The sequence below is a fragment of the Saccopteryx leptura genome, chromosome 3, assembly GCF_036850995.1.
Source record: "Saccopteryx leptura isolate mSacLep1 chromosome 3, mSacLep1_pri_phased_curated, whole genome shotgun sequence".
Classification (NCBI taxonomy): Eukaryota; Metazoa; Chordata; class Mammalia; order Chiroptera; family Emballonuridae; genus Saccopteryx; species Saccopteryx leptura.
The window spans coordinates 115,867,699-115,881,246 of record NC_089505.1 but is presented as its reverse complement, the minus strand read 5'-3'; the positions used below and the strand labels follow the sequence as shown (position 1 = coordinate 115,881,246).

Here is a 13,548-nt window from a genome sequence, read left to right as displayed (position 1 = left end):
TTTCTTCCCCCATTGAGGGGCTAACACACCTTTCAGCTGCCCCATCCTCCTGAAGGACCCTTAAAGGTTGGCCCTTACCCAAGCCAGGGAGCTGCTATTGTGAACATAGCAGGACTTTGTCTGGGGTCCAGAACAGGGTATCATGCTTGCTCAAGCCTCACCAAAGGGGAGGTGCCCTCACCCTCTCTTCCTTGGGCTTCTCCTGCCCAGCATGCCCAGGGAGGGGGGCTCCCAGCCAGACACAGCATGCTGAAAGCAACAAGCGGTGTTCCTGCAAACTCCCTGGGTTCAGGCGGGCTCTGCAGGGAGCTCCGCCTCCTCATCTTTCTCTCTGGTGTGATGATGAGATGGAGATGTTTGGGTGGGGATCAAGCACTGGGTCTCCACAGGAGACCCAGAGTGAGGAGGCAGTTGGGGTTCCAGCAGCCTCCCATGGGACCTGGGCACGCTCTCAACCCACCTGTTAACTGGGCGTCTGGGGGGGACACTGTCTCTCTCTTCTTAAAAAATCATCATGAGCCCTGGCTGGTTGGCTCAGCGGTAGAGCGTCAGCCTGGCGTGCAGGGGACCCGGGTTCGATTCCCGGCCAGGGCACATAGGAGAAGCGCCCATTTGCTTCTCCACCCCCACCCCTCCTTCCTCTCTGTCTCTCTCTTCCCCTCCGGCAGCCAAGGCTCCATTGGAGCAAAGATGGCCCATGGCGCTGGGGATGGCTCCTTGGCCTCTGCCCCAGGCGCTAGAGTGGCTCTGGTCGTGGCAGAGCAACGCCCCAGAGGGGCAGAGCATCGCCCCCTGGTGGGCGTGCTGGGTGGATCCCGGTCGGGAGCATGCGGGAGTCTGTCTGTCTCTCCCCATTTCCAGCTTCAGAAAAATACAAAAAAAAAAAAAAAAAAAAAATCGTGAGCACGCACACACCATGCTTCAAATGTTGGTTCATCCTCCAGGATTTCCTCGCATGTGTCATTCCCTCCCTGGACTCCTGGGCGCTGGGCACCCACCCGCCTCTGCCTGCTTCGCAGTATCTTTCTGTTTGCAGCTGTCTGGGTGACAGCCTTACACACGTCGGGGTGATTTTAGGCGGCCCCAGAACAAATGCTCCTTATTTCATTGTCATGTTCTATTTTAATGTGTTAGGAAATTGTAACCAACCTGCGATTTTGTGACTATGAGCCTTTAGGAGGAGGCAGCAGCGGGGCGGGAACCCAGGCACGTGTGCAGACAGGCCTGTCTCTGAGCTCAGAGGCCTGGAGAGCCCGAGAGGCGGGTTGCTGGTGTGGGTCCTGGAGCACCGCCCCCAAGAGCGTCAGTCCCTGAAGTCCTTGCGGGAAGATCACTTTTGGTGCGAGGCTTGGAAGTGGCTTGGGGGCTGGAGAGGGCGTGGTAGAAGGAAGCCGGCAGGCAGGATAAAGGCAGGAAGGGGTGGGGCCAGGAGCCTGGCCTCTGGGACCAGCCAACCAAGGTTTTGAGTTCTTTTTCCACCACCTGCTGGGTGTGTGACCTTGCGCGGGTCGCTAACCCCTGTGTGCCTCCGTTTCTCCTCTGCAAAGTGCGCAGAGTGACACAGTGAGGGGCTGTACTGAGGACTGCACAACTTACTGTAGGCACTGTGCTCAGCACGGCACTGGCTTCTTGGACACTCAGTTCACGCTGTCTTGCCCGAGTCCTGCAGTTCCGCTCCGGCACCTCCCGGGAGGCTTCGCACGTGCAGCCATTGCCCAGGAGGGCCGGGCAGAGGTGCGTGGTGTTTGAGCTGAGTCGCAGGTCGAGCAGCAGTTCACCAAGGCGTAGGGAGGAGAGGGGGCTGGGAGGGTTGTACCAGACGGACCGACGAACTGGCAGGGGCAAAGGCTTCTCCAGAGGCTGCGGGAACCGGGCGCTAGGAAGCTGTGGCGGAGAAGGAAGTGGGTGGCACTGAGCGGAGCTGGCCAAGCAGGATGAGGAAGGTGGGTGGGCCAGGAAGGAACCTGTGGTGGGGTCACAAGTGTCAGTGGGGGGTGGAGAAGGACCTCTGTCCCTTTTTTATCAAACAAAAGAGGTCGTAGCGTTCATCTCATCTTTGTGAGGGTAGAGTGGGGATAACAGACGAAAGGCACTGTACATTGCAGACATTCCCTGCATTTGGCATTATTTTAAAATCCGGATGCCTGATGTTCCTAGAATTGTACCACACAGTTGACTTCACAGCCTGGCTCAGAGGCCTTTGCTGGCTCCCCAGTGTCCTCCAGAGCACCCCATGGTTGCTCAGGCCACAGCCCACCTTCTCAGGTGCCTCTCCCTGCCCCAGTCCAACTGTTCCCTCAGTACACCCCGCCTCTCTGCCTCCGTGCCTTTGCTTGTGCTGTTCCTTACACCTGGAGAGCCCTCTCCTCCTCTTCACCTCCAAGTCCGCACTGTGGGCCTGTCCTTCACAGCCCAGTTCAAATGCCCCCATTCCATGGAGCCCCCCTGGCCTCCCCCTACCTGCCACTGCCTGCGACACTCCACGTCTCCTTCCAACCCCCAGGACCTCTTATCTTACCTTATCCTGACGTTTCTCACTTTCTGTTTGGTCCAGAGAATGTCCAGCCCTACCGTCCACAGGCAGGGGAAATCCATTGAATAAAATTCACGTACAGTTTAAACTATGTAAATTTAAAAGTATCAGCAGTGGGTCAGATCAGGATGATTTGGGTGTGACGTGGCGCCCCTTAGCAGCCGCCATGTGGCTGAGGGTAAGTCGCTGTGCCTCTCTGAGTTGAGTTTCTCCACCTCTGGAACAGGGACAACTGTCTCTACCTCACAGGCTGTTGTGAAGTCAGGAGGCTGGAGGACGCTTCAGTGCCCGCCGCCACTCTGGGCAACACCTAGTAGGTCTGCAAGAAGCATCAGCAGGGCCGGTTCTCTCTCAGCCATTTAGAGCCGATCGTGCATCCCACCTGTCCTGCGTTCCAGCTGCCCGGCTGCCTCCTTGCCGCCGGCTGCTCTGGAAGACACTACTCTCGCTGTAAGGAGTGGTTGTAACACTTCTCCAGGCAGGGCCCCTGCTGGAGGGCGGCCCACAGGCATTCTGGAGACACTTCTCTGTTGATTCACATCTCCAGTGGGCAGCGGGCCTGGTGCAGGGAAGTGTGTGGGGAGCCAGTGATCCTTGGTGACGGCAGCCCCAGCCCTGCTCTGGGAGACACAAGTCTCCGGTTATAGCCCTGGCTCTGCTGTCAATGTCTGTGTGACCTTGGGCAAGGCCCTCACCCTCTCTGGGCTTCAGCCACCTTGTCTCCCTGCAAGGCCTCCAGGCTTCAGAGGGTGAGCACAGGCTGTCCAATGCCCGGGGTCTCCTTACTTCAGACCTCCACGTGAGCCTGTTCCGAGGATGGAGCTAGACCTTCTCCACCAGCTCCCTGCCCAGTGGGAGGAGCTCTCCTCGCTTTCCTGTGCCCCGGCTCTGTAGTTTTCCGGCCCTGAGCGGAGGCTTTTCTCACACAGAGAGGGGTGAAAGAAAAGAACTCCACTCACACCCTCCATGTAGGGGCACGTCAGCCCTCATCCTGCACACACAGAAGGGACCTCTGGCACTTTAAACTCTGGGGATCACTGATGCAGCTGCTGCCATCATCCCCTGGACCGAGCCCTGTTCCATCTGGCAATCCCCTCACCCCTACAGCCCACCCTTCATCCTACATCCATAGTAACAGCAGCCATTATTGTCTAGTACGGGCCTGCTGTGCCCCAGGTTCAGAACTAGAAACTAAGCAACCCATAGCCATTGGCTCACTGACATTGATCAGGCACCTAGCAGACACACATATAGCATCAGCTATTACTATAGACAGCCTGGTACAGCATCTGCCCTAGCCACTGTGGCACACAGCCCCAGAGGGGCACTCTAACTGGACACCTTCCCCACCTCCCCACTGCCAGCAAGACACGGGCTGGGTTTTTGTACTAGGTTTTTTGTTTGTTTGTTTTTTATTCATTTTAGAGAGGAGGGGGGGAGAGAGAGAGAGAAGGGAGAGGAGCAGGAAGCATCAACTCTCATATATGCCTTAACCAGGCAAGCCAGGGTTTTGAACCGGCAACCTCAGTGTTTCCAGGTTGACACTTTATCCACTGCGCCACCACAGGTCAGGCTCGGGCTGGGTTTTTATACTGGCATCAGAGGCTTTTATATATCAGCCTCAACTTGACCTTCTAGCCTCAATTTCTGCTACTTGTTGCAGAGAATTGTGCCAAGGCTTTCACAATACAATTCCTGTAATAAAAAGAAAAAGAAAAAGTGCCTACCACAGGATAAGCATGCAATAAATGATAGCTGTTTCTTTTTCCATGATAAAAGTGTGTACCTCTGACTCTGGATGACTTTCTCTTTGGCAGTGTTTAGTAAAGAAGACACGTATTCAATCCCCAGGAACCGGTCACTTTGCCGTTCTGGGTCTGCTTCCTACCTGGGGAACGAGGAAGTGAGGCAGGAGAACACTAGAGAGAGGAGGCCATAGTCCTGCTTCAGGCCAGGCTGGCTCCAGCCCCACCTGCGGGCTCGGGCTGCTGTGGGCCATTCTGTCCGAGGGGTCCGAGACAGTCTGGGGAGGACTCAGGAATCCATCCTGGGTGGGATTGCTTGAGGACCTGGGAATGTCAGGCCGGGAGGAAAGCGGGCAGAAGCAGTGTGACGTCCCTCTTCGGAGAGGTCAGGGGGAAGAGGAGCTGCCCCAGTCAGAGCTCAGACTGCGGTGGGAACACGTGCAGACAACTTTCACTTAAAGAGCACAATTGGAGGGCTATCTGGAGGTGGCAGGAGCTACCTGGGAAACTCTAAGACCCCAGTTCCAGGATCTGCCTAAAAATGACCAAACCAGGCCCTGGCCGGTTGGCTCAGTGGTAGAGCGTCAGCCTGGCGTGCAGAAGTCCCAGGTTCGATTCCTGGCCAGGGCACACAGGAGAAGCGCCCATCTGCTTCTCCACCCCTCCCCCTCTCCTTCTTCTCTGTCTCTCTCTTCCCCTCCCGCAGCGAGGCTCCATTGGAGCAAAGATGGCCTGGGCGCTGGGGATGGCTCCTTGGCCTCTGCCCCAGGCGCTGGAGTGGCTCTGGTCGTAACAGAGTGACGCCCCGGAGGGGCAGAGCATCGCCCCCTGGTGGGCGTGCCGGGTGGATCCTGGTCGGGCGCATGCGGGAGTCTGTCTGACTGTCTCTCCCCGTTTCCAGCTTCAGAAAAATACAAAAAAAAAAAAACAAAAACAAAAAAAAACCCAAATCAGAGAATACACAAGGCCCCTCCCACTCTGGAAGTCAGAAGTTTTAAGAAGCTTCGAAGCTTGAATGTTCTTTGACCATAATTTTCCAACTGTTTTTAAATCCACAGAACTCTCTTTTGCAAAGTTTAGTTTCCATCAATGCCTACTCTAAAAAAAATGGCTCGCTTGCTGGGGTGGGGGTGGGGGGCAGGGAGAGGCCCAGAACCCTACTGCTCAAGTCTCTCATCTCTATCCATCCTGAGCACAATTTGAAAGTTATTGTTCAAGAACCCTGCAGGTCAAGGCCTGCTGAAGGCTCAGCTCCATATAATGTACACATTTAAGGAGTCCACTCCTCTTTGGCAATCTCACTTTTCTGAATGCAAGAGGCCTGGCTCCCTCCTAACCTACTTGTCTGGTCAGAAACAGGGCCTAGGCTGCACACTGAGCTGGCTTCATTCAGCCCAGGCTTGGTGTCTGCTTGGTGGTTCTTAGCGTCAGCACTTGGTTGGTCACAGCATCTCTGCTTGTCGTACCAATATCTTTAGCATGAAAGGCACCTCTTATTTTTAAGAGCTGTGGTGGTTCCCAGACCCCTGAGCCATTCTGTTCTCCTAGAATAAAAAATCACAACAGGAAAACCAAGGAAATGGCATAAATGCAAGGCCACAAAATGAAGAAGGGTTGCCTTGATGAAGGGTTGGGGGAGGTATAAAAAAGGGCCACCCCGGGCCTGGCCGGTTGGCTCAGCGGTAGAGTGTCGGCCCAGCGTGTGGAAGTCTGGAGTTTGATTTCCGGTCAGGGCACACAGGAGAAGCGCCCATCTGCTTCTCCACCCCTCCCCCTCTCCTTCCTCTCTGTCTCTCTCTTCCCCTCCCACAGCCAGGGCTCCATTGGAGCAAAGTTGGCCTGGGCACTGAGGATGGCTCCATGGCCTCTGCCTCAGGCGCTAGAGTGGCTCCTGCTGTAACTGAGCAACGCCCCAGATGTGCAGAGCATCACCCTCTGGTGGGCATGCTGGGTGGATCCCGGTTGAGCGCATGCAGGAGTCTGTCTGCCTCCTCGCTTCTAACTTTGGAAAAACAAAAATAAATTTAATAAAGAGGACACCTCAACCTCATGAATCTGTGCCCTCCAGTCCTTGCCTCTGCCCAGCTTGGACTCTATATGGTGAGAACACCTTTCCGGCTGCCAGGCCTCCCGGCCCACACCATCCTCCATGCTGCACCAGACGGGGCTCCCAAAACAAGAGTCTCAAACGTCAGCATAGCTCATCCACAAATACCTGGATGAAAGGTATTTCCTCAGCAAAGCCATCTAAGACCCTCCCACTGGTCCTCCTCGGATCACCCGTAGCACTTTGTACATTGTCTGTATTACCGTTTCTATCTCTCTGTTTTATGATCTTTCAAGTACCTGTTACTCATACTTGAGACCGAGGTCAGCATCTTATCTAGCTTGGTATCTCTGACCCTGGCCCAGCGCCAGGCTCAGATCAGGCCTCAGTAAGTATTGTTGCATAAATACACAGAATACTGTTTTTAACCCATTTATGCCTCATGTTCCATTATTGGGACGGTAGTGACTTGGGAGTTATTTATACCCTACTGCTCAAGGTCACTGCCGAGGTCTGATTTTTCACACGTCTGCCTCCGGAGGGTACGTGTTATCACACGGTGCACCGAGTTAGTCACTGCTGCAGATACTGGCGTGCTGGGAGCTTGTCAAAAAGTGAGGTGGGTTTTCGGGAAATTTTTGAAGAACTGAATTTTTAAAAATTTCAACCTCCAGCATAAATGGGTTAAAATAGACACCCCCCTGGTGGGCTTGGGACCTGTGCTAGTGTTTATTACCCGCGTGCTGTGGAATTCCTGGTGCTGCAGGCCCATCCCTAGATGGCGCATTAAGTGCCCCCGCCCCGGATGTTGTGACATGATTTCTCAGAACCCTGGCATGGGGAGTATCTGGGATGTGCCCAGACCCCCGGCTGGGATCCCAGGACCCACGGCTCAGCCATCCTAGTTCATTGTTCACTCTTCTTCTTGACAACTGACTATTTTCAGCAAAGTCATGTTGCTAGCCCAACCCCATCTAGTGCCTTGACCCTCCATTCAGTCAGGAATAAATATATCTATTTAAATTTATTGGAATAAACAGAATATGTAAAGGATAAATATATTTCTTTTATAACATTGTTGGAAGAGTAAGCAAGCTAATCCACCCAAAACCTCTCCTGTCAGCATGCTGGATGTGACGTGATCATGTGAAAACCATTATTCTCTCCTGCTTCGGGGTCTCCTAGCTTGTTCTTCTGGCTTGGTGCACCGCGCTCATGACGAGGAGGCTCACTCTAGCTCGCAGCAGCTGCACTGTTGAGTCTTTGTCACATGCAGAATCTAAGAACAACTCACCCATCAGCTTGCCTGAAATGCCATTTAATTCCCACCACATCCCCTCTTCTGGAATCTGGAGCAGAGAGATGCGGCACCCCCTGTGGGAGCTACGCACTGAGTTCCCCTGTGCTTAGTGGAAGCTGCAGGTGTCAGAAATGCCTCCAAAGGGTCTAGAGCTACGACCCAAGTTGTCACATGCTGAATGTTCACAGTCAGGCAGCTCAGTGTCACCAGTTGCAGGACTGGGGGTGCTGCTAAAGGCCGGGGGTACTATGTCATGCATAAGACCACTGGGGTCCAGTTGGGTTTCAGTTCCTGCTTTGTAACTTTCTAGCTGCCTTGTAACTTTGGGCAGGACAAACTCTGTTTCTGTTTCCTTCTCTATTAGATCAGAAGGAAATAACTCCTCCTGATCAAGAGGTTGTTTGAGAGTTTTGGGGTTTTTTGTTTGTTTTTTTTTTTCCTTTGAGTCCATGAGTCTCAGAGCTGCAACATCAGAATGAAAACAGGTCCAGAAGGTCCTGGCAGAGCCACACCCTCCCGCAGCCTTGTTTACCTCCTAACCCAAGTCAGCAGAGCAGACAGCTGCTTCCAGGTTGGGTCTGGGACCCCAGCTCTACGCCATGGTCTCCCCTGCAGAAGCCCCCGGCTGCATAATTGCTGCATAGTCTTGAGGCTCACAGCCCTAAACCTCAGGCAGTCAAGCTCTCTGGTCTCAAGGTCCCTCTAAGACCTTCTGAAATCAACAAAAACAGCTCCTTTTCCTTAAAAAAAAAAAAAAACCCAAACGTTGTATGCTAGCCTGGCTGACACCCCTAGCTTATCAGGGCCGCGGAAGACGGGCAGATGGTGGGGCTCAGAGAAATGGCTCCTGTCCTGGGGGTGAGCTGCACTCAGGCCTCTCAGTCTTGGCAGAGGGTCGCCCCCCCCCCCCCAAAGGGCAGACCTGGGAGGCAGGACCGCACCCTAGGGGCCCCACCATGGTTTACTGGTTTCCTGCCCTGGCTCTTTGCAGGGCATTTTTCTGCAGCTGTCAACACCTGCAGGTCGCACCCAGAGCTGGCAGCCTTTCAGGAAGGCCTGGGTGGAGAGCGAGGCCGTCTTGTTTGCCTGTGGTATTGCCGGCCCCATTGGGGAATTCTGGAGAAGGAAGGTGCTAAGGAAACGTTGGTCTGCACCCTCTAAAAGAATTTCTGCAGCAAGTCTGTGCAGGGTGAAGGTGCTAAGTGCAAAAATGGCTGACTGGGTGATGGGGCCCTGTCACTTAAACTCTTTGGGCCTTTGTTTCCTGTCCTGGAAAATGGGGACAAGAGTAAAGCATTAATGGGAGGACTGAATGACATCAGGTGTGTGAGGCACTTGGTGTATCTAAGAGCAATGAAGATTGACTGTGTCCAGAGAGGGGAAGTGACTCGCCCAGGGTCACCCAGTGAGTTCAAGAAGGAGCGAGAACTCCAACCCAGGTCTCATGCTGACCTCTATCCGATGAGCAGAGCTGTTCCTATCGGACAATGGGGAGTATTCTGCCAGTCTACCCTGGATAGGAGGGACTGGCTTTGTGCTGTGTTCTTGGAAGCCCGCAGCAGTAGGTGGAACTTGTGCTAAGGGACTAGTGGAGTTTGAGAAACCGATTATGGCAGATGTGGGGACGGAAGGCCTTGGCTTGGCTTTCTTCTGTGCAGCCGATGAATACTAAGCACTTGCTGGGCATCAGGGCCTGTGCTAGGCCCTGGGGATACACCAGTGAGTAAGGTATGCATAGTCCCTACTCATGGAGATAATGGGGACACACGTGTGTAAAGGTCACTACAGTAAACACAGCTTGAAAGTGCGTACTTGCCCCAGGCCCAGAGGTATTGGAAAAATCTCAGAAGGAAGGGCCTTTCGGGAAAGCCCTGAAGGAACAGGGGAGCTGTCAGAGGGAAGAGGGTGGTGCTTGGGCAGGTGGAAAGCCTGCCTGCGGGCAGCATCTTCCATCCGGTAGGGTTGGTGGGGAAGTACAGTGGGGGTGGGGGTGGTGAGAACTAGTGAGAGGTGAGCTGGAGAGGTTGCTGGGCCAGGCGAGGTCTCCCGTGCGGGAGAGGGCGGGGCTTTCTTCTTAGAAACTGGGAGGGGCACTGAATGGGGCCCCTCCCCTGGGAGGAACGGCAGGACCCGCGTATTTGGGGAAAGCTTCCTGTGGCTGTTCTGTGAAGAAAGGATGGAGATGGCCACTTTGGCTAGTGGGGGCAGGGAGGTGGGCCTCCTTGGAGCAGACATGGGTGTCGCACTGACAGGTGTGGTCATGGAGTGACTATAAAGAGGGGAGGCAATGGAGGTACCAAGGATGCTAGCCTGGCCAAGTGCAGAGGGTCTGGGTGTCATTTACTGAGGCGGGGATCCAGGTGGGTGGTACAGGTGGAAACATGGTTCTGTGTGTGTGAGGTACTTGAAGGCCAACAGGGGATATGCCGAGGGGGCAGTGGATGTACAGCAGAGATCAGAGCTTGGAGAGGTACACACCACAGGGCCGGCCTTCGGGGGACAGAGAAGTCATGGTCTGTGAGCTGTCCCAGCAGGACTGCCCTTTTCAAGTCGTAGGGTCCCTCAGAGGCCATCCTCTTCCATATTTCCATGACACTGACTCCGCTGGCCTCTGCCTCCTCTAAATCGTCTTTCCTCCTGGCCCCCTCCCAGGAGACGTCTGGTTGGGACCGAGTTTGGGGGCCACCCTTGTGGTCCTTTTACCTCTGGGCGCCTGCCAGGCCCCGCACTGTCCTCCTCTTACTTTCCTACTCTCCTCCTCACAAATGTCTGCACGTCCCAGTTGGAGCCCAGCTGTGTGCCGGACAGTTCTGCAAGCCGTGCTCCCCTCCAAGCCCACAGATGGTGCCGTGTGAGCTCTTCACGTTGAAAACTTGGGATCTTTGTCTCGCCCTCATTGTCACCCTGCCCGATCGAGGTGGCCACCAAGGCCTGTGGATTCTATGCCCCGCGGCCTCTCAGATCCCTGCCCTAGAACACATGCTTTGTGTCTGTCAGTCTCTCCTCCCGACCATCCCCACGGTGCCCGAGGCATACCTTCTCTTTGAGACTTTATCTTAAAGACCACTTTAATCAGGTCTAAACTTCTTTGCGTGGCATTCAAAGTCAATGGTGATCCAGCCTCATCTCCTCTCATCCATCAAACATTCCCAGCTTTCAGATACCCTGCCTTTGCTCCTGGGCTTCCCACCTGGGTTCCTCCCTTCCTATCACCACCCCTCACCATCCTCCCATGCCCCCCCCCCCAAACCTAGGCTTCTCCCCTTGCTTCTCAACAGGGTTGTGCACACTTTCCATGATGTATAGGCCCTTCTCCCCACCACCTCCCCGCCATCAAGTCGGGGCACCGCCTTGAAAGCTCAGAGTCCGTTCTCTGTGTGCGGCTCCATTTGGGAGGACTGTGTGGGGTATGCTTGCTATGGAGGAAGAAACGAGGGGTCTCAGAGCAGCTGCCCTAGATGGACTCTAGTGCCTCTTCTGAGTCGGCTTGAGTTTAGAGCAAAGCCCATATCTGATAGAAGCCAGGGTGGCTGTGAGCCAGTGTGGGAGGGACCTGCAGCAATGCAGGGAAGAAAAGGAGAGTGTGAAGGACGCCATCGTAGCTAAGTGTTGGAGGGGTGGGGGTGTTGTGGACCCGCCGAGCAGGACTGAGTGGAGGTGTCCAGGCGATGGTGGAACCCACGGTGCAAAGAGGAGACCAAGCCATTCTCACTTCTTTCTGCAGCTGGGAAAGGGCACTCCACCTCACACTGGGTCCCAGGGTACAGGAGGACACAGGAGCTAAAATCCAGGTGTGGGTAGCTGGTTTGGGCCTAGGAACCCTGCTCCATGAGGGTGAAGTGCTGTCGCTGGGAGGTGGACATCCCTTGTGGGCCCATAGGGTGCTCTTCATAAAAACAGTCACTTCTCCCCACCACCCGCAGGCCCTTCAGTTCCTCCCCTTGAACACAGGATGGTGCTTTGCCCCAAATGATGGGGAAAGCTGGCACCCCAACTAGAGGACTAGGCACCTGAACAGGCCCGTCAGGGCCGTAAAGGGGAGAGAGTGGTTTAGACAACTTGAGGTGCCGCGACCAGCTCAGCAGTGGGGTGCACAAAAGGAAGGTGCTGCAGGGCTTAAGGAAAACACATAAGACACAACATAGAGAAGAGATGGGTACAGGGAACTCCCAGCCTCTAGGACTGAGAGCCCAGACCTCTGCAGCCTCATCGTATTTATTGGTCTCTTTGCTCATCAAGCAAATTAGCAGAGCCTGGGTTCAGGTGCAGAGAAGGGTCATTAACTAATACCTTTCAGGTGTGTAGGGAAAAGGCCACAGGGAGCAGCTGTTTCCTTTAAACAATCTTATCAGTGCTTGAAGGGGCAGTGTTCTGCCCCCGCAGGACTTGGCGTTCCAAAGTCCACACCAAAGACTTGTCTCAGGACAACAGTCTAGTTCACAGCCATTTTCCTACATTGAGGGGCATCAGTCGGCCAAAGCAGAGGTGACAAAAAACAGGATCCACCTATACTCATGGACAGCGGTCCATGCGTGAATGCATGTATGTGAGTGGGGTGTGTGTTTCTGTGTAAGTGGGGGGATTGAGTGGATGTGTGTGAGTGTGTGTGTGTACAAGAGTATGTCAGTGTGACTGGGTGTGTATCAGAGCGTGTGTGTGGAGAGTAAGTGTATACGAGTGCATGGCAGTGTGTGTGAATTGTAGTGAGTGTATGCGGTACATGAGTATATGTGAGAGTGTGTGTGTCTGAGTGTGAGAGCAGGGCAGTGGTGTGAATGCGTATGGGATGGTGATCACTGTGTCCCTGCCTGCCAGCTCCACCCGTAGAGTCCCCTCTTTCCAGCCCATCCTGTGATGTCTTCTCAGAGGTGGGCTGATGGCCCCTGCAGAGCGGGATTGGGACCCCGCTGCTGTCACTCCCTCCTAGTCCGCCAGCACCCTCCCTGCCCTCTGCACCTGCCCCTGTAGTTTGAACTTCAAACCACATCCAGGCAGGGGCGTGCCTGGGGTGAGGGAGGGACACTGGCAGGCCGTGTGTGGCCATTGAATAAACACACTAAGCAGGCTGGGAGGCCATACCACCCTCAAGACAGCCTTGCAGTCAGACCCCCAGGCCTCAGGAGTCAGAAAGCTCTTTTGGAATTGTACCAGGACCCCTTCCCGGGCCCTTGCGCCCTGCAGCCTTCCCCTCCGTACTCAGGAGACTTGCACATCTATAGCATTAGAACAGAAGGCATTTTGGTGAAGATGGGATTGAGTGAGCCTCATGGGTTTCCTTCTAAGTGGACATAAGAGCATTCTGATTCGGGTCCAATAGCATCAGTGGCCCTGAGGCCCAGCAGGTGGGCCAGCTGCCCCAGGAGGCTCCTGAAAGCTGTTAGCCCTTCCCACTATGATCCCACAGGGTCCCTGGAGGCTGGAGGCTGGGTCCTGAGAGCTTCCAGCACTGAGATGAGGGGAAGAGAGTTCAAGGCTCCTGGCTTCCAAATTCTGAGGACAAAAATGATGGCCGCCACTTTTCCTCCCTCACAAGCATCTGGGTGACTTCTATTTAGCACTCGTCCCATGTGGAAGGTGGATAGGCTTTGGGGCAGGCAGGTTGAAATCCCAGTTCTATCGATTTCTGGCTGTGGGAGGCTCGGAGTCTTAAGGGTTCTTCCTCGTGACTGTGATATAATCGAGTGAAGTGCGCAGCACAGACTGAGCGATCCCTACATGGCAGCTGCTAGAGCCGTGGCTGTGACCCTTTTTCCCCCTCTCTCGGTTACTCTGGTGGCGCAGCATGGCTGTTCTCTGTGGGTAGAAGCTGGTGCCAAGCTGCCTCTGGAACAGAAATCCCTCCGCGAACCTGTGGTTTCACTTCCCGCGCAGGAAGCACCAGGGTCTGCTGCCTCGGAGCGGGAAGGAAGGGGCAGCGCCCCAG

General features: G+C 54.7%; 1 protein-coding gene across 2 annotated transcripts in view; it reads left to right on the top strand.

Moving 5' to 3' along the window:
- HIVEP3 (HIVEP zinc finger 3) overlaps window positions 1–13,548 on the top strand; it is a 483,707-nt gene that overhangs the window by 451,605 nt on the left and 18,554 nt on the right. The gene's annotated exons all lie outside the window — the stretch shown is intronic.